The following is a 23764-nucleotide window of genomic DNA, read 5'->3' on the forward strand; positions in this document are numbered from 1 at the left end:
AGGTCTTTTCTTAAGTGCCTTTTTTGGAAGGCTGATCAGCAGAGCAGATAACTTTCTCACAGTAACGGTAATGGCAAAGATACATAATGTAGGAAAACAGCAGAATGAAAACTGAGGTTTTGTTTCCTTAAAAATTAACTAACATTCCCAGTGATTTCATCCCACTTATTTTATTCTCCCTCAGAATAATACTTACGAATAATAATACTAATGAATATGTTCTTAATCCAAGATATGATTTCTATGAGAAATCTAAATCTTGCTTGTTTAACTTCAGAAATAATAAGTTTGTGTCAATGTTTGATCTCATAAGCCAAATATATGCTAATGGATGAAAACATGTTTCCATTTCAATAGATTATTTGGAAAATGCTACCTGCAGGCTGTTCCCAGACTAGAAATATAACAACTATCACTATCCAGGGACTTGAATCATTGTGTGCTCCATTGCAAGGTGCAAGTACATAAACTGACAGGAAAGCTTAAACTGTCAGGAAGATATTGGATCTCGTTTTGTTATCTCAACCCTCTGCAAAATATGTTAAATGTTCCCATTTCTCTAAATCAGATTTCACCTATTAGTAATAGTGAGACAGAAGAGAGCCTCTTCTCCTCACTTTGTTAAGGTCAGCTGGAAAAAGAAAATAAGAAATGGAAAAACACACAAAAACTTGAAATGGAAAAATGTCTTGAAGTCTTGAACTCAAGCTTTTTCCTTCTGGTGTTTCCCCCATGCCCTAGGGCAAAGGCAGGTGCCCTTTGCTGGCTCTTAGGGCAAGAAAAAGCCACTTGAGAGTCAAATTTGGGAGCTCTTGACTCCGTAGTGAGTGTTCGTGGACCGTTTGATAGGACAAATAGGAAAAAAGACTATTAATATCCATTTACGGTATTTTTCTTTTTTCACTGAGTTGGACGACTACTCCTCCTCTCCCAGACATCACTCTCTTCATCTGGGCCTCATGTCTCTTACTTGAACTGATACTGCATATGAGATGCTTGAGGCTTCTGCCAAGCCAGCTCTCTTCCTTGCCTGGAGCAACTGCTTTTCCTTATGCTTCTGGTATGCAGACGCTACAGCAGCACATTAAAACATTACAAGCAATTTATTAAATATTAGAACTGAAGCAGTGGATTTTAAAATAGCTCTGTGTAGGAATTGTTGCCTTTTTTCTCTATTGACACTCAAGGCATCTGAGAACTAGACTAATTACTAGCTGCTAGTAGTGCTTGAGACAGCGCTGCAAGAAGTTGAGAGATGTGAGAAGGCAACAGTGTTTACCCTTAGGGACAAGGGTAGAAGTCTGACCAGGCAGTTTGTTTATATTTAGCAAACCCCTTTCTCTGCTTTTGTAGAATATTTATTATGCATTTATTTTTGTGTCAGTTGATAAGCTGTGTGGTGTACAACAGGAGATCACAAAAGACAGGCATTAATAAAATCAGACATGCTAGGAGGTAAGAGAGGGAAGTGAAATAAATTTTCTTTTCATCTTTCACTTGTCCTTAAGTTATCACTGGATAAGTATCTGATATGATAGGACTTGTCTTCAACAGCAAAAGAGAACATAAACTAGAAGGTACTGTTTCTTTGTAGACCAAAGAAAGGTGGCAATCTGGGCATTGATTTGCACATACACTTAGAGAAATAAGCACCTGTGAGAGTTATAAAGGTAATGATTTAAAATAGTTAGCACCTTCCCAAATATATTTAAACATTACTGTAAGACACAATAAAAAGCTAATACATGGGAGGAAAGCAAGAGATGGTCTTTGGAAATTTTTAGAACAACTTTAGTATCACAATAGCTATACTACTACATGGTTGGGTCTACTTCTGAACTTCTTGCTCAGGTGAATCATTCAGACTTACAGATTTGGCTCAATCCTATCCTTCAAAGATATAAGCACTTGCTTATGTTTTAGCATAATCATTTTACAGAGATTAAAAACATAGCACTTTGAAGTTTTTTAAACTTTGTCTTCTGATTTGTCTCCTTAGTCTGATTTTGTTGAGAAAAGCTTGAATGAGATGATAAAAAAGGACACACATATCTGCAGATGTTTGGAACTAAATTAGTAAAATTAGACTAACGCCTTTAATTTAAGTTGGTTTTAAGCATTATACTGAAATACTGATTTTGCTTTATACTGTTTACTACAGCTCTTAATCCATCTGGTAGATGAACCAGAGGGTTTATGCTGGAACTGCTGCTGCACGCATATGTTGCAAAACTCAGTCCACAGGAGCTGTTTAGTTACTAAAGACATTCTCAAGTAGAATTTCTTAGGCTTGTTGCTAAGGGCATGCTAAACACAGGGTAACTGTAAATTCACTGTTGCTATGCCAATTTACATTAGGTGGAATCTGAGCCAGGGGGTAATTTCCATGTAACATGCAGATGGGATATAGAACTATATAAGAGGATGAATAATTTATGTCTGAGTTCACAATATTAGACCAAGAACCAACTCACAATTAATTTATTCCTGAAGCCATGGGAAAATTCACATTGTGGTTCATAGTGAATGTATTAATTCATTGAAAAACTGTCAAAGTTAAGTTTCCTCGGGATTGCTGATTAGCAAGTTAAAATATTTTTGGCAGTGTGAAAAATCCTGTATTTTTATCATGTAAAACATATTATGTAGACTGTTGGTTTTAATTACTCTCTCTCTAGTGAGTTTGTCCAACTCCCACTGAAGTCAGCGGAAAAAGCTCTGTTGTCTGAAGGCCGGCTGGATCAGCCCTTACTCTGTGTAACCTAGGATGTTTCTTCTGTTTCCAGTATCTGTGATAGGTGGTGCATGAGAAATATACACAGTCGAATTATCTCGGTACAGAAGAACGGTATCTTATATTCTGTCGTGCTTCTGTTATTTTTATTACAAATCATGTACAATAGCCATAACTGGAACAAAGACGCTTGTGCACAGCAAGTTATAAAATACAAGTACTTCCAAAATGTTCGTTAAACAACTTTGCAAACAGAAATGCAAACAGTAAACAGATGTTGCCTTATTTGAAGTGCAGCTGTGGAGCAAAATGTGTGAGGACTTTATTAACAGCACCCAGAAAATTATCACAGAAACTAGCAGATATATTAGCCAGGGAGATACTAAGCAGGTGGAAAACAAACTAATCCTGGGTACGAATTCAGCTGTGACACACAAACTATTCTGGAAGATGTCAAGAGATAGTTTGTGGACAGGACCTTGGTTTTGTGTCTAGTTGAGTCATCACGGCTGCAGGTGTGTCCTGACATCTACAAAGAGATGAGATGAGATGAGATGAGATGAAATGAGATGAGATGAGATGAGATGAGATGAGCCCCTGCAGGATCTAGCTATCCTTTGAACATTTCCCATCATGGGCTGGAAGGCAGAATAGTAACTTTGATTCTGCCACTGTTTTGCAAGATGATTTGTCTAGGCCTACCTTGACTCTGAAGAGGGAAAAAAAAGGGAAAGAGAGTCAAGGGGAGGACTAAGGCCTAATTATTCACACTGAGGGTGCAATGAGGAACCCAGAGGTCCATTAAGAAAAAAGCGTACTCTTGCTATTAGAGTCCCAGCCATCAGCTTAAGAGGTCTGATGTCATAGCCACAGGCTCAGTGTGGCCATTTCAAATCCCAGGGCTCCCCCACTGCCCCGCTCCCCAGGGAATAGGGTTTTTTTGCCAGAAATGTTCTTTGGTATTTGGAGGCAATGATGTATATCGTTTGGAGGCACAGCGGGGCATGGATAACACTGCTGTTCGGAAGTAGAGGGGAACAAACAGGATTAAATGACACTCAAGGTTGTTACGAGGAGCAGTACTGAATGCTGCCTTTACAGCAGGAGTGGCCAGAGTGGTTAGTTGTGGTAAAGATGGGAGAGTGCTCTTCATTCTGCTCCCTGCAGAAGATCTGCCCGCTTGCAGACATGCTAGCGCAGTAGCAACACCTTGCAGACATGCTACCATGCCGCAATGAAGCATATAAACTGTGTTCGACCATTGTTATAGAACATGTAAAGTGTTCGACCATTGTTATAGACAACATCCATGGAGTTTGCATAGGGATGTTGCGGCTTCTCTCTGACTTTGCTGCCTTTTTTATTTCCCCCTAGAATCTCAATTTGTAACGCTGCCTGCAGTTATTCCATTGTATCTGATGCTAGCCTCCAAAGTAAGTTTTCGAATTCTAGATCAGTGCAAGTGAGAAATGACCTAAAAGACATGGAAATATGGCTGAGATGATAGGTATCAGTCTGTGAATTGCAAATCAAACTTCCAGCTAGGAAGTGCAGACTTCTATAGCACGTGAAACATTTAGTAGAGCAGCATAAGATACTTGGGGGAAGAAAAGAAGAGGAAGAGTTATTAAGCCTCAATTTCTTTTCTATTGCACTGTTTTTAGAATCCTATTTTAATGTGTTTAAGCTGGGCAACAGAGGTGATTACCTATTGAAAACTAGGTTACCACCAGCTGTAGAATAAGCTTCCTTTTTAAATTACAGTTTTTGACACATAAATACTGTTGATCTCACCTGAAATGGTACTCAGCGTTAGGGACTGTGCAATCTTACCAAGTTTTCCATGCTTCAGTACTTCAGCAGCTGAGTCAGATTAATAAAAGGCATTTATTTTCTATGCAGAACTTCAATTTATTTTGTAGTTCATTGCTTCCATTGATTCTGGTGAAATGCAAATAATGGCAGAAATGGTAGGTCGACAGCTGCAGCTGTGAAACGTGGCACTCACTCCAAATGTAAATGCAGCATACAGGGACTAATCCCTCATCTCTGTGGCCTGGAGGGGATTTCTCAGGAATAAAGCAAGCAAGTGCTCCCAGGAGCTAGGGAAGTGAGCTGAAAGAGCACTGAAAGGAAATCAAAAGTAGAACTTTGACTTCTGTAACTAAAAATAAAGATTGCAAAGCTGGTCAAAGATTTTAGCTAAGCATATTTTAATTGAAAATACCCTTTCAATAAAATTCACATTCTGCTAAAATGTCTTTTTTATTTTTCCTTAGGTGAAGGATTTTTCAGATATAAGTGAAATGTGTCAAATTTTATCTTCCTTTTTCTGCCCCACAATTTCCAAATCGAATACGGTGTAAGAATTCAGTTCCGTTTAAAAAATATTACCAGAAAAGCATTGTTTTCCATACAGTGTAAGATTGGCATTATCAGGGACATTCATACAAAGGCTTCCTTTCCCCCTGTCTATTCAGGGAGTGGGGTGAAGGAGGAAGGAAGGTCTGCACAGCTGAGGCACGGGCACTTATTCAGGTCACGAGTAGTAGCGGCAGCTGTGCCCTGACGTGCTGATACTGCCCATGTCCACTCCCCTGTGGGACCTGCAGCCAGAGGATGTCCTGGACATCTGCGTTGCCTTGACACACCTAATACACGCTGGGCTCATGGGCAGCACGTGCTGCTCTTGTGTTACTCATTTTTTTATATTGCACGTTTGTGTCAATTCACATGCTTCTCACAAGAGTTCTTGCCCCTGAAAATTACAGTTAAGACAGAAAGGAGACAAGCGACAAGTGGAGGAAAGGATGAGTGAAGAAAAGATGAAGGTTTTGTAACTAATTAGCACAAACATATTCAACATTTTGCGATGCTGGTGGTGCAAAGGAAATGAAATTCCACAGTGTAAAGTGGGGGGCCACCTCAGCCTCACTGTAAGCCTCACTGAGCCAAACCTTCCCAGGGGATCTGGTTTCTCACCGCTTTCCTATTTCCTTCCGAGTCACCAGGAGCTGCAGGTAGCCAACTGGATTTGGCCAGTGAAGACAGATCCTTGCAAGCCACTAGACTGCACCTGTATGGCAACAATTCCTCTGACTGGTGTTCAGACCTTGGGTTTACAAACAGGAAAGAGGCAAACGCTGGAATTAAGTTGCTCAGGGCCAGAATTAAGATCTTCCATGATTCAGAAAGGTCTAGAATTTACTGCCATACAAACTGTGAAGACGTACTGCAATCCATAATTGAAATGAACCTATTGTTTAATATATTATCTGGTGCTAAGACGGGCAATGAATATTTTTCTTGGATATTAAAATGACAGAAAGGAGGGCACTATAGGAAGTGTGAGTATGTAATTGGATGTAGAATGGCATATATAGTAAGCCTGACAAGGGTGGGGTGGTAAGTGGTCAGATATTTGGAGTGGATAGGGAAAATGTGCACATATTAATGTTGACATAGATCAACTTCCAGAGAAATGAGAATGAAGCACCATCTCATAGGTATGTTAATATATAGGAAAGTTAATATATAGAAGTCAAGTGGGGGAAAAGAAATTCTGATATAGGATGGACCAAACTATATCAGTGTAATTAAAACTTCAAGTCAGACCTACTAATTGATTTTATGCTCAAGAATATATCCTTCCCCCAAACATAGTTTGCACACACAACTCATGTGGCTTGAAAACTGATGCATATTCTGAAGATATAAATGAGCGCTTAATATTTTTAAGAACTGTCTAGTCTAACTTAGTTGAATGTTATGAAGTGTTTCTTGGAGTTTCATGCATTAAATGAAATATTACAATGCCAGCTGAATTCTCAGTATCCCTAAGCAGATCATGAAAGCAATTTATAGCGTTCAAAGGAGACTGGCATGGGACATTTTATAAATATATTGAAATAACAATAAAAGTGCTGTGGCTTGGTGATACATCTATAAAATATAAGTTCACATGCTTTGACCTGAGGGAACAGCAGAGGTGTGTTTACAGTTGCATATCAAGATCTAATATTCACTAACAGCAAATAGATTAAATCTATATACAGTGAGAGCTGTGCCAAAGAACTTGTGTTTTTGTTTTATAGCAACCAAGCCAAGGACAGTTTGTAAATAAGTTTTCTTGGGATTTTTAATTTTTTTTTTTTTTTTCATTCTTTGGCATATGAAAGAAAATATTTCCCTCAGTTGTAACTCTCATTATGAGGGTTTTGTTGATGAACATATGAAATATTAGTGTCAGGGTCTAATACCAGACAATATCTGTGCTTAGAATTTGATTGGACTCTAGCCTGTGCTTCGTTGTCTTCTAAATTAAAAACAAAAGTACATGTACTGTCTCACAATGTTTGGGGAAAACAGGGCAAGGAAGACCTGTTGGAAATCTGGGAATCTTGCAGAGACCTTCAAGCTGGGAAGTAAGGGATGCTAGGGAGGGGGCCAGAGACATTGTTTTGAAATCTAAATCTGATTTATTCCTACCCTGTTAGTGATTACTTAAAGTACCGCAAAGCACGGCTCTGACCCACCAGGTTTTTCCTGGAAGTGATGGGGAAGCAAATTTACCCACCTTGGCAAATCTCTCTGATCTCAGCCGAGCCCAGTGCCCATCATCTCAGGGGATGGGTCCTAAAACTGGGATGCAATCTCCCCATGGATTCCCAGTGTGAACTATGCTGAGGTAGTGACAAAGCCCTCTCATGTCTGTGCTCTCCTCGAGGTGACCTTGGTTTGTTTCTAAAATCCCCACCTTGCAGATCAGTAAATAGGTCTTCTGGTTCTCTTCTTTAACTGGGTGTATACAAGCAGCTTTAGGATAGGTGCTGAATGTTCCCAGCAGTGCAGTCCCCGTGTAAGGATAAACATACATGGTTTTCTTTTTATCTTTCTTGGCTATATGCAAAGAATAAAAAAACTCTGTATGTAAAGATACAATCGCTTACCCCATGCCTACCAGCAGTCATACCCATTTTTTTCTTAAGCATTCATAAAAAATGAATGAAATTTTACCCAATGACCTATTAAAAATTGAGTAGCAGCGTATGGGATTTAGCCCACGCTGCTAGGCTTATGTCGGGAAAGCCACTGTAACCAACAGCTCTTTTTATAATCACTAGGTATTTATTTTTCCCAAGTGCTTAAAAATTGGCTATTTCAGTGTTGCACTATGCCAATGCTGTTTCAAATGAGGAAGGTCCACAGTTCTCAGGATTGGGTGAGGTTTTCATTAATCTAGGTAGAACTGTGTAGTAATGAGAAGTGTGGGATACGGAGCACATCCTGCAGCACTGTGTGGGCTACAAGTTGAATAAGAAAGTCATTTTATGTATCAGCAGAAACTTAAAAAAAAAAAACTGCACACTGACTGTTCTTTGAGGAGGAGGTCTCCAGAAATTACCTTTAAGTTAAGAAATGCAGGCAATACAGCATGCTCTTTTTCTTAGGAGAACACAGTGAAATCTCACCCCTTGTGCAAAACTTTGCTTCCTGCCACATGTGCAGACCTAGTGCATCCTGTTCACCATAAGACAGGTGTGGCTTGAGGCACATTCAGTCTGAATTTGTATAGCGCTTCACTGTCCTAATTTTTGGACTTAACTTTCTTCATTTACCCTGTAGACATCTGTTCTTAGACAACACACAACGTTACACCATTGTATCTGAATCAGGAAAATGTTTTTCTCTTGATTTTTCCAGTGGTCTTCTTCAAGATATCTTGGAATGGGCCTCCTTTTGTACGTGCCTGTCCAAGGGCACGCTATTAAAGCTTATGAATATCCAAATGCTATATATGCCAAATGCTATAAAATTCCCACTTTTGCCACTCTGGATTCTGCAGAATTTTTTTGGGGGGGGAACTCTACAGGAATTTTTGAGACTATCTGAATCAAAATGAAGATGCTGGTTATTGACAAATGATTTATACTTACAAAATTTCAACAAAACTGTCCTTACTCTGTCTACTGAATTTACCACAATCCCTTATTCTCATCTACATGAGAGCTGAGATTTTTTTCCCTGTTATCTGGATTTGCTGCATATCACCTTTTAAGAAACTCCCAAGACCTGTTTTTTTTCTGGCTGTCATGTTCCCCAGTTGTTTTATCTGGGCAAACACAGCATGAAGATAATTTCAACAGTATGACCCTCGGGGCTACAGGTAAGAGCCTCCAGACTTGAGGACTCCTGGGTTTCCAGGGGTAATCAGTGCACAGAGAAAGAGGCAATGCCTGGAGCCTGCTGGGGAGAGGGGCCAGAGACTTGGAGAGACCAGCTTTATAAATGAGAAAGTGGGCTGGCTCTCTTTAAAAATCTGAACTGTTCTAGATCCCCTGATTTAAAGAGAACCTTTACATCTCTAGGATCCACCCAGTATTGCTCAAGAGCTACCACTCACACACATCAGTGTCAATCGTTATGAAATCCCCAGATGGAATATGGATACAACACATCTTTTAAAACATACCAAATAAGAGTAGTGTACCTTTCTTTCTTCAGTGTTTTGATTTTAATTTCAGCCCTCATTTCTCTATATCTGTATCAACACATCAGCTCTATTAATAATATTCTGCTAATGCATCTCTAGATTTCAGTTTTGACACATTTGTAAGTGCATCTTCTCTAATTATCTTTAAAGTCTCATCTTGGCAATCCATTGCTGGAGGCTACTTGGTGTCAATTGCCAAAAGTAATTAGAAAGATGAAATTTGTTTAAAAAGTTGGTGATTGCCATTCTTCCTGCTTGTACCCTAAAGCATCACAACTGGATGCAAGCCAGAGGAATACTGAGCCTAGTGTGAACGAGTCTCTTTCTTAAGTTTGATTTTTGTAAATTTCTACATTTCAGATACATTTCTACAATTCAGGGATTGCCAATAGTAATTTTTTTCTCACAGCATGATGAAATCTGTATGATGAAACCAGCTTTAATTATTCAGTTGGTGCCTGCAAATAGTTACCTAGTGATTGGTGGCCTTTCTGTTCAAATCTGCAGTAAAACTGATTTGTAGGCTAGGTCACTAGCTGCTTTAAGTCAGCATGATCCTGCTGATTTAATTGGTATGCACTAATTCAACCTAGTTAAAAATATCTCTGTATATTTGAGAATAGTGTGGATAGTTTCCATAGACAAGACAAAGCTGACCAATAAAAAAGACATCTCATATGGTTTTCAGTGTACTAGTTTCTCTTTTACAGATGTCTTTATTTTCTCTGATTGCTGTCTTGAAGAGTACTTAAAATCAGCCCTGCAGCGATTTTACTTTTGGAAAGTACTAGGTGAAGTCAATCATATGGTAACTCAAGAAGACGAGCCTGTGTGAAGTTTGCACTGAAAAGCGTCACAATATGTTCATTCCTAACTAAACACCTTTATATTTGAATCCATGATTCTTAAAAAAAAAATTTTTTAAGGATTTTTCTAGTTAAAAATTAATTTAAAATTCTCTATTATTTAGTTACAAATATTCAAACCAAAAATAAAAGCACATGTTGTTCTCAGTGGGGGAGAAAGTGTCAGGAGAATAGACTCATAGCAGCTTACAGATTAATCTCCTACACAGAGACTGGTCTGTGCATGTGTTGTGGAAGCAGCTTTCCAGTAACAGGGCACCAGGTGGTCACCTATGGTTGATTTAAGAAGCAAACATTGCCACAAATGCTATTAGTAGTGTGTAATGAGATTAACTCCCCATAGTACTTGCAATATCCTTGAGGTTTTTCCCTAAAGCAGCACAGGGCTGATCACCACCTCTTAAACAATGAAGAGTTTAATCTTTCATTGTTGTATGCATATAACTCTCGTTGGTATTAAATAGGAGTTAAGCATAAATATAAAGGGAAGAATAGACCTTAAAGTTTTAAGTAATCATGGTATGCTAAAGGTTCCCAAAAATTTCACAAAGGACCAGGCCAAAATTTTCTGATTATTCCCACTGGGTGACATTAAGTATTTTCAGAGATTTGTATTTTTGAGGCGTGAAGGGTGAGTAGAGGTTCCAAAATAACAATGAAGATTTAGGAAAAGGTAAGAAGACTTAGCTGCAAGAGACAGAACCTGAGAGAGAGCTCATGTTTAATTAATATTTTCCTTTCCATGAGGGTGAGCTTTTGCTTTCTTTTATTTTAAAGTCCTGAGGTGTGGTGGACTTCCTGGGAGTTTGGTGGACATTTATCCAGTTAGAGATGACACAGCTCTCCGCAGCAGTTCTTGCACATTCAAGAGGAAACCATTTCACTAGGTGCAAATTCTGTGCCCTCCTGTAAAAGCTTGCTGTGGCTGTGTAAGCAGGAAGAGTCCTCCCGTTATGGGTTAGCAAGAGTAGTCCTCTGCTCCTCAGCTCAGAGGCTGCCTGAACTATTTCTAGGGGCACCTGCTTCTTCCTAGGAAGAAGACTGGGAGTACAAAAGGGTATCAGAAATGGAAACTCAAACACTTGAAGATTAAAATAGGTGTTTTCAGAACTAGATCTGTTCCTCACTTATTTTTCCATAGAGAAACTGGTGCAGGGAGACCGTACAGAGGCAGTAAAGAAAAAAAATAATCCAAGCTAGACTCTTGACTGGCCTCTGGAGCCTGCCCACTTTGTCATTCAGAGGGGCGGCTTTTGCTTTTACACGTGTTGGTTCATTGATTTCTGATTTCCAAGCCCTTTGAGTTCTGTTAGCGGGTATTTTTTTCTTGTATCGTATCAGTGGATATGAGCTATCACTACTTGTTGTTCATACATTGCTTTTTGATACTACGGTTTCCACCCTGATCAAGGGTAATTGCTTTGTTAAATTTTAGAGTTTAGGTATTAAAAGACATTCCAAGATAATATTTGGGTATGGGTTTGTATTTCCTAAAGATACTTGCCGTTTTTTCCCTCCCTCCCTGTTTTTGATGTTCTAATTACAGGATAGCATTAACTTTTTCAGTCTTATAGTGTAGTTCAATTGATTGTACTTAAGCACATCATCAGAAAATTTAAGGCCAAAGACTAGAGGGACTACTTTATGCCTTTGTTTTAATTCCAGAAATGAAAGCCAAAAGAATGTCTCCTTTGTGCTGAAACGTCTAGCTGGCAAGTGCACCTTCTCAGTTTCTTTTTTGTGAAACCTGGAATTAATTGGTACCTGCCTGTATTGTACGCAGAGGCAATCGATTTCATATTATATTTGCAATTCGTATAAAACCATCATGGTGGAGAATTGCACACATCCAGTAAAGAATTGGAGAATTAAGGTGTTTTGATGCTTTCGAGTGAGTCTCTCTTGGCAGAGCTAGATCTCTGCCTGCGGGTAGAACAGTCGCTCTGCTCTTTCAGACCAGGAAGGAGGTTGCTGCTAGAATAGGACAGAGAATTCACGTCCAGGAATTGATTAGCAACACTGCTTATCGTCACAGCTTTTTTCACTGACTGTATGTAAAGCAAAATAAAAGCTTTGGGCAAGTTGTCCCATGGAGCTGGGAAGCCGGATATTTGCCAGGGAAAAAGCTTAAATCCGGTTCTCATTAAAGGCTTACAAACAGAGCATCTTGTTAGGTTTTGCAGTGGTTGCAGAGGCTCAGGGATATTCCACAGCTGGTAAAATAGTTGATAGTAAGAATACATTTAACAGAATTCTAAAGCACACGAAAGTAAACCCAAGTATTAAAAAATGTAACTTTTCCACTGTATTATGATTATGATTGTGTGATTTGTTCAGGAAGCTGGGATGTTACTTGTGGAAAAAGTAACATTATAATGAGAGAAGTAACATCATTACCCAGCACCACTAGTTAACTTATGTTTAAGGAGATATTTTGGCAAACAACCTGGAATTTTTATTGTACATAATAAACGTTACAGCACAAGTATCAAGGGTAGGTTACAAACTGTGGGGTTTTTCCCAAGAAAATTTACTGATTGCCAGACTGTAGGAAGATTCAACTGTAAATAATTTTATATACTGCAAAGTTAAGTGTCTAATCTGGAGTGCAAGACTCCCTGCAACAGCCCTTAGTGCTTGCAAACAGATCTGTCATTCATTATTCATGGGCTGCCATGGCAATAAAATCCTTCTCTGATTTGAACTAGGAGGAAGGATAGAAATTATATATAAACTGAGCAACTTTAATAAATACATGTTAAAGAAAATGTGCTTGAGGGAAAGAATGGATTCCCCACGTGTTAAACCCCTATAGGTTGTATTGACTTGTCTGACTTTCGACAGAGATGGCAGATGAACTTAAAAGTAAGTTGCATATGCAGTAATGACCCCAAGACCAGAAATATCCCCCAGAGGATTTTAATTGGAGCTTTGGGTTTGGCTTCAGCTGCCATAGTGATGAAAACCCATTAGTAAGTAGGCTGTGGTAATTTGGAAAAATTAACAGAGACCTTCTGAAATGATCAAAATTCCGAGACTTCTCCCTGAAGGGAGGGAGTAAAAGACTAAAAATGTATTCAGGTAGAGATGTCTGGAAGAGGAAAGGCAGACTTCTGAAATTATTTTTTCCTGAAATATTCATTTCAGTATTTATCCCTTTGCTGCACATTTTGCATTTATATCAGCTTTTCCCTGATGCTGCTGTGCTCCATTTTCCATATGAAGGTGGGAGTTGCGGTGAAATGCAAGGAAGCATCTGCACAGAGTGCTGCAGAGAAAAGGAAAAAAACTTCCCTTCCCTGGTAGTTGGGATGGGGAGGGCAGAATGGTACAGGCCAGGCACTGCAGTACAGGGAGGTAAAATGGAAGGGTATAAAAACAAGGTTTTAGCAATGGCAACATTTGAAAGGAAATAAAGCACATTTAACTGAGGTTGTTTTTTTTTTTTAAAATACAGGAAGGATCTTGGCTACTTGCTTAAATTCCATTAGGGAGAAACGTAATGCTGATGTTCCGTATCTTGTTTTCAACAGCAGACATCTATAATCAGAGAACTTTTCTATTCCTCATTGAGCTCAGTGGCAATTTTCCTATGGAGTGCACTTGGATTTGAGTTAGACACTATGTTATTTAATGCAGATTGGCACAATCTGTATTTTGTTATAAGAAGTCATTAAAATAAATCTAATGTTTGTTTTCCATAAAAAGCAGCCCTTGGAAAAATTCCAAGCACTTTTCCTTTGATGCACAAATTTGCTTAGCATCTTTAACAGCCCAGTAAATGGTTTTGTTTATAATGTGAATATACTGGGCACTTGGTATAACAAAAGAACACTTAAGCTTCTAACCGGTCCTGTGAATTATGATATATGGTGCTGTTCGATAAACAGTGGATTGTGAGGTAATGAGCCACAGAGGTATTGAGAAAGAAGTAGTATTTTTTCCAAATAAGATTATATTTGGCTATTTGACAGTTAACACCGAATTGGGATGTGAAAGAGAGATTCCTTTTCTGAATAATTGAACAAAGTTAAAATATCACATTGTGGGAACTATTGCAAATAAATTATACTGGGAAGTGGTCTGCTCTGCTCAGGAGTATTTTAGTTTCTGGGTCCAAGATCTTTTCCAGTGTTAAAAGAAGAAATTTCCTTCTTTCTAGGCAGAGAAGGTTGTTTCTGGAAGAGGTCTGATGTTGCACAGCTCTCTTTCTCTTCCCTGGTTAGCAATACTCCCAAATGCAGGCTCAGATGAGGACTTTCGTTGACCTTCAGGACTGATGAGTCAGCTCTGCATCACTGCAGTCTCCCACCGTGATGCGTGTTGGCTGCCAGTTTCTATGCAGTACTGGGGCAATGTGCTGTGTAGCTGAAAACTAAAGCTCCAGATCCACAGATCGGTTTTGCAGCATATCATAGAGCTGACCTTGCCCTTTTCTATACATTTAAGATTTAAGGGTAGGAGAGAGATTAACGTGAGACAATGAAAGGATTACAGCCTAAAAATAAAGGCTGACCATAGTGTACATGCCCTTTACTAACTTGCTGTTAACAGCTTTTTAAGATTATTACTTGTAATGGAGATGTGTAACTCAAGACAACTGCTTACAGAGAGTCTTACATTTCCCTACCTGCTTGCCTCAAGTTTATGAAATGCAAAAACTAAGAGAGGAAAAGACTAAATTGCTTTGCTTTTGCCTAGATAGTCCCACACAAATTTCTCACGAATTTCAGTGGGTGTTTGTTTCTGTTTTCTGTTGCCATTTGTAGCTAGAGTTTCAAGGTCTGCAGTGATAACATTATTATTTGTTAAATAATATAGATATCTTAATAGCCAGGCAAGTGATTTATGGAAGAATTTCAGCTCTGGGAAGCAGTTAAAGGTGACTTAGGGGGTCCATCTAAAAAACAATCCATTATGCATATCTTTTTAAGTATTCAGTATTTTCTATTTCACAACGTAGTGATGTACCTTGCAGAACCAAAAGGATTGTTTAGCTGCAGCACTCTGGTTGGCTTCTAAAGATTCAGGTTTCTGTTTCTGTATAACCTTGGAAATTGTTTCCTTATCTCTATTTTATGGGGTTAAAATCCTTTCAGACCTATCAGATGTGTTCTAAAGATAAAATTCATTGTGAAAGTAGTTGCTCGGAGATCAGTGTCTCTAGAGTTTTAATCTACAAAACCAATATGTGGAAATATTCCTAAACAAGATTAAAATACGCATTTTAGGAAGCCACTCTGAACAGTGAATATTTTGGAGGAAGATCCTAAGTTTTGTTTGTATTGCTTTGAAAATAATGGAAAACACTATACAATTTATATAAAAAGGCTTTAAGGGCAAACCAATTGAAGAATAAGACATAAAGGTACATACGAAGTTTTCCATGTTGATCAGCGCAGCAGTCTCCTAGCTGTCTCTGAAACCTCTCGTTTCAAGGTTGGAAGGGTGATTTCTGAAGGAGATGGTGACTTCAGGTAAATGAATTGTTGGTGAAAGCCCATGTCAGACACCTGGGATGGGATGGGGGTTTTGCTTCTCAAAGCCACACTGACTACAGCCATGCTATTGAACAAGGCAGTTCTCATGACTAGGGACATTGCATGGCCCTCTGGTAAAAACAGTCATCACTCTTCCCTCTCTTTCTGCCCAGATATTAAATTGCTCTGCTCTCTAAACACTCCTTTTTTCTTCCTTCCTATAATTACAGAAGATCATTTCTTGGACGAGGGTCGTAAAGCTGCACTCACCTGTCTGCAAAGCATAATTTCAGCTGTGCCAGTTCAGATATATGTCCTTTGCTGGCCATCCTTTCACTGAAATTACAGCGCTGCCAAATAGTGGCAGACAAGGCTTCTGGGATTTGAGCTTTATCCACCATGTGGATTGTAAATGACACAGGTCAATGAAAGAACAGAAATGGCAGAGTTCAGAGACAGCCATGCCTGACTACAGCAACAATTACGCATCAAATGAGAAAGCAAAGACGGCTGGCAGGAACCTGCTATCTCTACAACAACTGGTTAGGATAGTTCCCCCAGAAATATGAAATCTTAGGTGTTGGGAATAATTGGCTATCATAGGATGGATAAGGAATGTTTAGTTTCCCAATCAAAGACGTATTCCAATAATTAAAGACAGTTAGTCACTTCAAGAAGGGACTTGTCTTTTTCCTGTCGGTAGCGAATTTTAGTGCTTGATAGCAATAACTTGCAGCCGAACTCATTGAACAGATTGGTGCTGTTGATTAACTACTGGATATATTTTTCCTTAAGCAAAGTCAAGGGTGAACCCATTTATCAGGAGCATTGGATTCCACTACTGTTGCAAGTTCAGTATACACAGGAGGTGTATTCTTGTTCTCTTTGACTCTGATTTTATTGAGGTCTTCAGCAATCTTGGTTTTAAATTTCACTCCTGTCCAGAGTCTCAGTGAAATCAACAATGAAATCCCTAGGGTACTTGGTTCAGTTTTTGTGGCATATCCCCTTTTTGGGAGATAAACCTATTTTAGTAGTCATTAAAAATATAATATATAAACTATTATTGTTATTGTGCTTTAGACTGATTTGCTTCAACTTTTTTTTTCACAGTTCTTTTTGCAGTACTACTTTGTTCAGAAGAAATTTTTAATGCTTTAGCAGTCCTTCATAGAGCCCTGAAATTGTAAAACATCAAGAATTATGTGACAAATACTGTTTCTGAAGGTGGGGAATGACAGTTGAGGGTAATAATTTGCCCCTGACAGTAACAGATGGGAGTGAAAGGCCAGCAGCTTGCTTCCACTTGATAAATGGCTGTATTTTGGCAGCAAATTAGATGTCACACAAAGTTGGCAAATAGTGCAAGAAATCAATATTTAGTGTGAAAAGCTGATACAATTAGTCTGTTATCAGCAGGGTATGTGAAAACATGATTTAATGCCTTGAATTTACTTCAGGAGATTTCGGTGGGAATGGGTCGCAGAGCGGTGGAGTCCCCTGCGATCACTTGTAGTTCTTGCAGCAGCTCCTAGCACAGCTCAGTTCCTACGTCTGCAAGTATTAGAGATTAAAGTTTGAGACAGAAGATAGGAATTCAACTTAGGGCAAACAGGTCGACTTGCTTTCCCTCACTGCTGTTCAAGAGTCCTGAGCAAGGGTTGGTAGACTGGGTTCGTGTACAGTAACTGGAGGCTGAATCTTGCAGTTACTGTTCAGGCTGCATCACCATCTTCTGTCTAGCCTTCCACTTTCAGGGCTCTATTATTGCCTGGAAGTATAAACCCAAATGAGATCTGATGGGTAAGGACTTATCCAAGAAATAAAATTAAATTATATGCAACTAGCTTTATTTTATTAAAGAAGTGTGAGCTTAAAATACAATACGCTGCAGGGCTTTGCCTCTCAGGACTTGTAGTTTATAACTCTTTCAAGTCAGATGTGAGTAGGAGAAATATTTAACTATCACCAGGTTGCAGCTGAACCGTATGAAATTTGAATATGAATTCCATTTATGCAGGGACAGGGAGAAGATAAAACAGGGGTTTAAGCTTGCTGCAGACTCACAACACAGTTCAGTATTCCAGCAGATCAGATGCAAGAAAGATTAACCTAACTTTGCGGAGACAACACCTAATTCTCTATAAAAAGCACGTAATGTTAGATATGAATCTGAACTAACCATTTTGTTCAGAGCAAGCAGGCTTAAATAATTACAAGGAAAACAGTAACACTTTGCAGTCAGTGTCACTCTTCCAAATCTTTGTACCCGTCAACGGGCTCAGCAATGTTAGTAGAGCTGACTTTTTGTTCACAGCTGTCATGCCAACTCAGCATCCTAGCAGGAAAGGATTTTATTTTCACCTAGAAATGTGTAAAGTACTCCGATATTCGTACATATATAAGAGTTCTTGCTGGAAGAAATGACTATACCTTCCTTGCACCCAGCTTAAATTTAAGAAGTCATTGGGCTGAATTGAACCCTGGAGACAGTGAATCTGTCTTCTCCGACGTAAATGGAGTTATGCCTGTGTTATGCACTCTCCATCAAGTCAGCTAGTTACAAGACTGACTGATTAGCCTCTGCAGCCCCCCGGCATCACCTGCAGGGCTTTCAGAGTGTGCCTGGAAAGAGCTTTCTGAAGTTCTGCTCTCGTAGTCCAGTGCCTGGACGTTATACAGCCATTTCTCCACCGAGTCTGCAAATCATTTTCTTCTTACTTGCAGATACAGAACTCCAGATTTTTACAACATCAGAATTTGCTTTGGCAGCTCTGTAAAACACACTATCTTGCTTAATGCTGTACACTTACCTATTTCTCCAGCTTGCAGTTTAGGTCAGCGGGAAACTTAGCATGCTCTGGTGGCCCCATCTCAATGGAGAAGGTAAAAGGGATGGAGTGTTCCATATAATTCACACAAGATTTCTTCAGATAATTGATAATCTGCTGTAAAAGGAGATCTTGATCCTTTCTTCTTGGTCTGGAATCGTTGTTAAAATGTAGTGCCTCCAGGTTGACAGTGAGGAGGTTTGGGGGCTGGTCACAATTACAGCATTATTTGACAATTTATGCCCATTGAACTTTGTGTTGATAACAAGGAAGAATAGATTTATTCAGTTAGTATAAGAAAGAGCAACCATCAGATGACCAGTCATCCAGAACTCTGAATACTCTGTTGATAACATAGAACAACCATGCTGAACACAAGGTTAACACATCTTTTTTGAAGGGCAAATTTGAAGTCCCCACTAGAAAAAGGTGAAACAATGAGCAGTTTGAAGTTATTTAAAATGTATGGGTTATTGCATTACTGTTGGCTAGGCAAAAAGCTCCTTTTTTTCTGAAGGAATTTGCCGTTTTAAATATATCATGTCCAAGAGATATGATAACCTTCCGATAACCTTCATCAGATGTGGTAAATCTGAAATAGATGTAGTTGAGACGATTCTTAAACATGAGTTACTGCTTTCCAGCAGACTGACAAATCCCAATACTGTCTTTCAGAGTCTTAGCAGCTCAAAGACTGTACTCCATCTGACCTCTTGTTCAGTGGTGAAGACCTTGGCTGTGTTTCTCGGGCTATTTATTACTTCTGGGTTTGCTAAAGGCGTATTTTCTTCTGCCAAATTAATTAAATGTAAAAGAGCATCTGATTTGCCCATGCCTTGACCTTTAGCGCTTGGATGCATAGAAACGGAGTGTAAAACCCCTCCTCTCCTCCCCCACCTCACCTCCAAGCCCCCTGTATACTCACATATATGAAATCCTTAGCTGGTAATATTTTTCAGTCATCCAGCTCTTGCTTACCATGGATGTAAAGGCAATGAGGACTAAAGCTTTTAGGATGTTACTATGTGTGGATATCAATAAACAGGGTATTGACCAAGCCTTTCCTGCCATCTATACCCAGAAATGTCGAGGAAAAAGGTTGCATTTGATGCTCCTCAAACGCAGCATTGCCGTGTTGGGAAAATGTCTTTTCCTAAGTGACTGTATTTGTCTGTTAAAGACATCTTCTCAGAATTGAAGAAAGAACTCTAGGGATGGATGTTTTATGGCTCATTTTGGAGGATTTTTCTCCCCTCAATGTCCCCCATAAGACAGGGGCAGCTGGGGGGGCCCAGGGCGTTGGAGCTACTTGCAAGTGCAAAGCACTGAACGTTTCCAGTTGCAGAGAGTTCACTGCCTAGTCATGGCTTGTGGGAAGTTTCGTTAGCAAGCCTTTCAAGCTATGCCATCTGCTAATGCCACCCAGCACAGTGACTGGTGTAACACAGCAGTCATGTCTTCTGACAGAGAAACAATACTTTAAAGTTCTTTACAATGAAAAAGAAAAGATGTTTAAAGTTGCCGAAGGGTTGTGTTTGAATGCCAGCTCAGGTGTCAGTCATCATCTCCAGGGAGAAGGTATTGTCCCTTCATCCTTTCTGCCAAGAATCATCACAGGAGAGATTTGCCTGCTTCCTCTCTGTTTACTTTGTGTGGGAATGACATTGATGGGGAGTGAGTGAGTGCTGGTGTCCATCCGGGGTGGTGGGAAGGGCTGATGGGAACCTTGAGTAGCTTGTTGCCTAGAGCATGCATCCCCATAGGCTGGTGTTGCACAGGCATGCCCAGTAAGGAGACGTGTGTCAGTGGTGATCCTGGGTTAAACAAGACTTGAAGGAGGGCTAGCTTTCTTTCCTTTGCCATTCACTTACATTTTGTGTTTGCACAAAATTAACATAATCACTGTTAAAAGTGGGCCCCATGATCATGCTGCTTGATTGGCCTGAAAAGATCAACTGTGTAAGATAGAAATCTGTTCAGTCTCTTCTCTAGCAAATGTTACTGGCACCATCCCCATCTCAATAATCCTACTATAAATGTAATTGGTATTTGGCCAAGTAGGGAAGCAATAGGATCCTATGGCCATAGGAACTGGGATAATGCATGTGGAAATCACCCTTTAAGCAATAGTCACATGCTGTTTACTTCTCCTCTCTGTTCTGGTTCCGAATCAAATAGCTGCCAAGACACTTTAGTCATATCTACTTTTAATTTGAAGTTTTACTTAATAAAATCAAGGATGAGCAGATACTTAGATTTCTTACAAACACAATTAATATTTATTTCTGAAAGTCCTTAGATAGGACTTCTACTTGCTTTCCAGAAACTATAAGCAGGTAAAAATCTATTCTGACACATCACAGAAATGTTCTATCAAATGTGTAGAGATGGGCTGCAAAAATCCAGCAGAGTTAATTTAAAGCAACCCCAGATCTTCTACACGAGTCTCAGATTCTCCCACTCCATCTGTAGTTTAGTAAGTCGCAGTCTCTTGCCAGTTTGTGAAATACTGTTGCTGCTTTCTGCTCCCACACTGTGATAGTTCCTTTCTGTTTGATAAAACTGTTCCCGTGAGAGACTTTCCTTCATTCCAGCTGAGCATCTCAGGGTATTAACCTGGGCAGTAAGCCTGTGTTGCTCTTACAAAATTGCAGTTTTAATAAAAGCCATATTTTTTTATTTCTCAAGCAGTGTCACGGGATCGTGTTACTGATATCAGCAAGTAGCTGCAAACTTCCCAAGTTTTACATGGGATGGGAGCCCTCCTAGTGACTCACGCTACCAGTGCTGGGTCCCCACCCTGTATAGTAAGCAGTAACACATGTCGGTGCTAAGGAGTCGAAGAGAGAGGCAATCACGCATGCAGCTCTGAACAGGCACCGTGTACATGGTGCAGACCTTTCTGCTTGCCTCTGGAAACCAGTCTCAAGGTGGATGAAACCACGCAACCACTGGAGCTGGGTGTCTGGCCCACGGGAGCGTAGGATCTAAGTAACCACCATCGGTGCTGGTCAGCAGGAGTTTTGACTCCTCAGATCAAATCCTTCCCAGCTACACAGATACATGACTTGGAGCAGCTTCAGTGAAGTCTAAAGTGGATGCTTTGAGTCAGGTGGACACTATGGATCTTTGTCTAACTTTGCATGTGGCTAGTTGCATTTCTTTTCTACCTGTGTTTAATGTGTTAATGTCTAATCATGTATGAGGCTTAGTCTGGCCTGAAGCAAAGTGTGTGCTCTGTGTCACCAACTATTAAGCAAGAAATTTCTGTGGCACCTAAAGGGTAATGATTTCTTTTGTTTTCTTACCAATGGTAAAGAGTAGCTTCCATAAACACTGCCTAATCTCTTAATTTGAGGGAAATCTGCAGAATAACTAAAATATCAGATCGCAGAACATCGTCTGGAGGAGTCTGCGGTAACAGAGCCATCTGGATGTTTTACTGAATGTAGCCTTTTATATGCATTCCTGTTAGGCAAGGAAGAAGAGCTATAAAAATAAATTTAATTTCAAAGAGTAATGCCAGAACTGGATGCTGCAGAGGGAGACTTGCCCTCGTCCCCTTTGGTAATATACAGTCTGTCTCTTTCAAGGAAGTACAGCAAAAAGAGTATATGTTAAGAAAACTAGGTTTCTTCAAACAAATTAGATTATTATCCGCAAGTGTCTAGGCACTGTCATGCACAAGAGAGTTAACTACAACCCCACCGCACATTTTAGGAACATTTTTTTTTTTTCCTTCCCCGTCACTTTCTATCATTTGATTATAAACTTTTACGCTAATAAGTGCAGAACTTCCCCAGAGCAAAAGCAAAAGGCGCAGCACAATGCGAGCTCGTTGGGCGAGGAGGAGGAGGGCAGGAGGGGTGCGGGCAGGGCAGGGGGCAGGAGGGCATCCCTGCCGCAGGCAGGGGCCCCTGCCGGGGGTCGGGCTGCCCGGGGAAGGGCCGGGGCAGTGCCGCGGGGCGGGAAGGGAAGGGAAGGAAAGGGAAGGGAAGGCAAGGAAAGGGAAGGGAAGAGAAGGGAAGGGCAGGCAGCTCGCCCGCCGGCGTCCGCTGGTCCCGCCGCCGCCCGGTGCTCGCGGGAATGCAGAGCTCCCTTCGGCCTGGCGATTCCCGGGCTCACTGTTTTACGTCTCTTTACAGGGGAGTTCTTCTAAGCTGGCAAATAGGTGACTTGTTCTGTGTCCCTCATACTTCCTTTTAAGTGCAATTATTTTAATTGATTAATATTGCACCGAGCAGTTTGCTTGGAAGGGACAGCTCTTCTGTTTTTTTGGACTAATTACCAGTCTGGATTTCTGAATGACAATACGGCTGCTAATTAATCTCACTGCAGCTCTCACAGAAAGAGACCCTGATAAGAACTTGCCAATTAACATAAGAAAAAAAACATGTCAGAGTCCTGTTGTGTTTTTCTGGCATCCACTCCCAGTCAGATGAATATCACTATTAAATACGGAGACAGATTAACTACTAAGTATGAAAGCCAGCGGGATGTGAGGCTGCTCCAAACTTCCCGAGACATTATTCATTCAAGAGCTTGCTGTTATTTGTATGCCCATTCACTCTTGTGCCTAACATTGCTTGCTACGGTTGTTGTGAGCAGGAGGAAGATGAAGCAAGGCAGCGCGGCAAGTGTCTGACCATCCCCATAGGGAATTTCTTGCAGTGTCCCAGTGTTAATCAATATTAGCAGAAGGCTGAAAAGGGAGTTCAGCGTGGTCCCAGCTTTCACCTGATTGGGTAGGGCCGGGGACCTGGGGTCTGCGGGGGGCACTGCCTGGCTCTGGAGCGCTCCCACGGTATGTAACAGGGAGCACACAAGATGGTGCTGGTGGTAGTGGCAGCGGGGACGCTCCTGGGCTCCTTTGCTTGTCTCACAAATTGTGCTCGTTAGCCATGGTGGACAGCGCTGGTGTACAGCCCAAGTATTCACTTTGCTTCTTGCAGGGGAAGTTTGCAGCCCGTGCTGACTTTCCTGCTGCTGCGGCTAAGCAGCTGATAGTTCCTGGCAAAGCTCATTTAAAACCACCTGGGCATGTTACAGGACTGTGTAATCTCAGCTGTATCTGTGGTGTAGGTAGATACGTCCATGAAAATACAGGGCCAGATGCTCAGCTGGTGACGGTTACTCCAGTCTCTGACCTGCACCAGCTTTGTGAGACCAAAGTGAGTTATAGGGACTCCTCCAGCCAGGAGTGGGGGACAGGACATGGTGCTGTTGCCAGTTTGTTTTCATTACCTTGAATTTTCTGGAGCGGTGTTGCTGGCCCACAGGACCACATGCCATGGGTGTTTCTGAAGAGATGAGCAGCGGAGCAGTTGCTGTGGCCAGTGCGCGCTGGGTGACCAGAGAGC

At 40.5% G+C, this 23764-nt stretch overlaps 1 protein-coding gene across 1 annotated transcript in view; it reads left to right on the plus strand.

The window, feature by feature from the left end:
* MAP1B (microtubule associated protein 1B) overlaps positions 1-23764 on the plus strand; it is a 75424-nt gene that overhangs the window by 28560 nt on the left and 23100 nt on the right. The gene's annotated exons all lie outside the window — the stretch shown is intronic.

Source organism: Calonectris borealis, chromosome Z (genome assembly GCF_964195595.1).
Source record: "Calonectris borealis chromosome Z, bCalBor7.hap1.2, whole genome shotgun sequence".
NCBI lineage: Eukaryota > Metazoa > Chordata > Aves > Procellariiformes > Procellariidae > Calonectris > Calonectris borealis.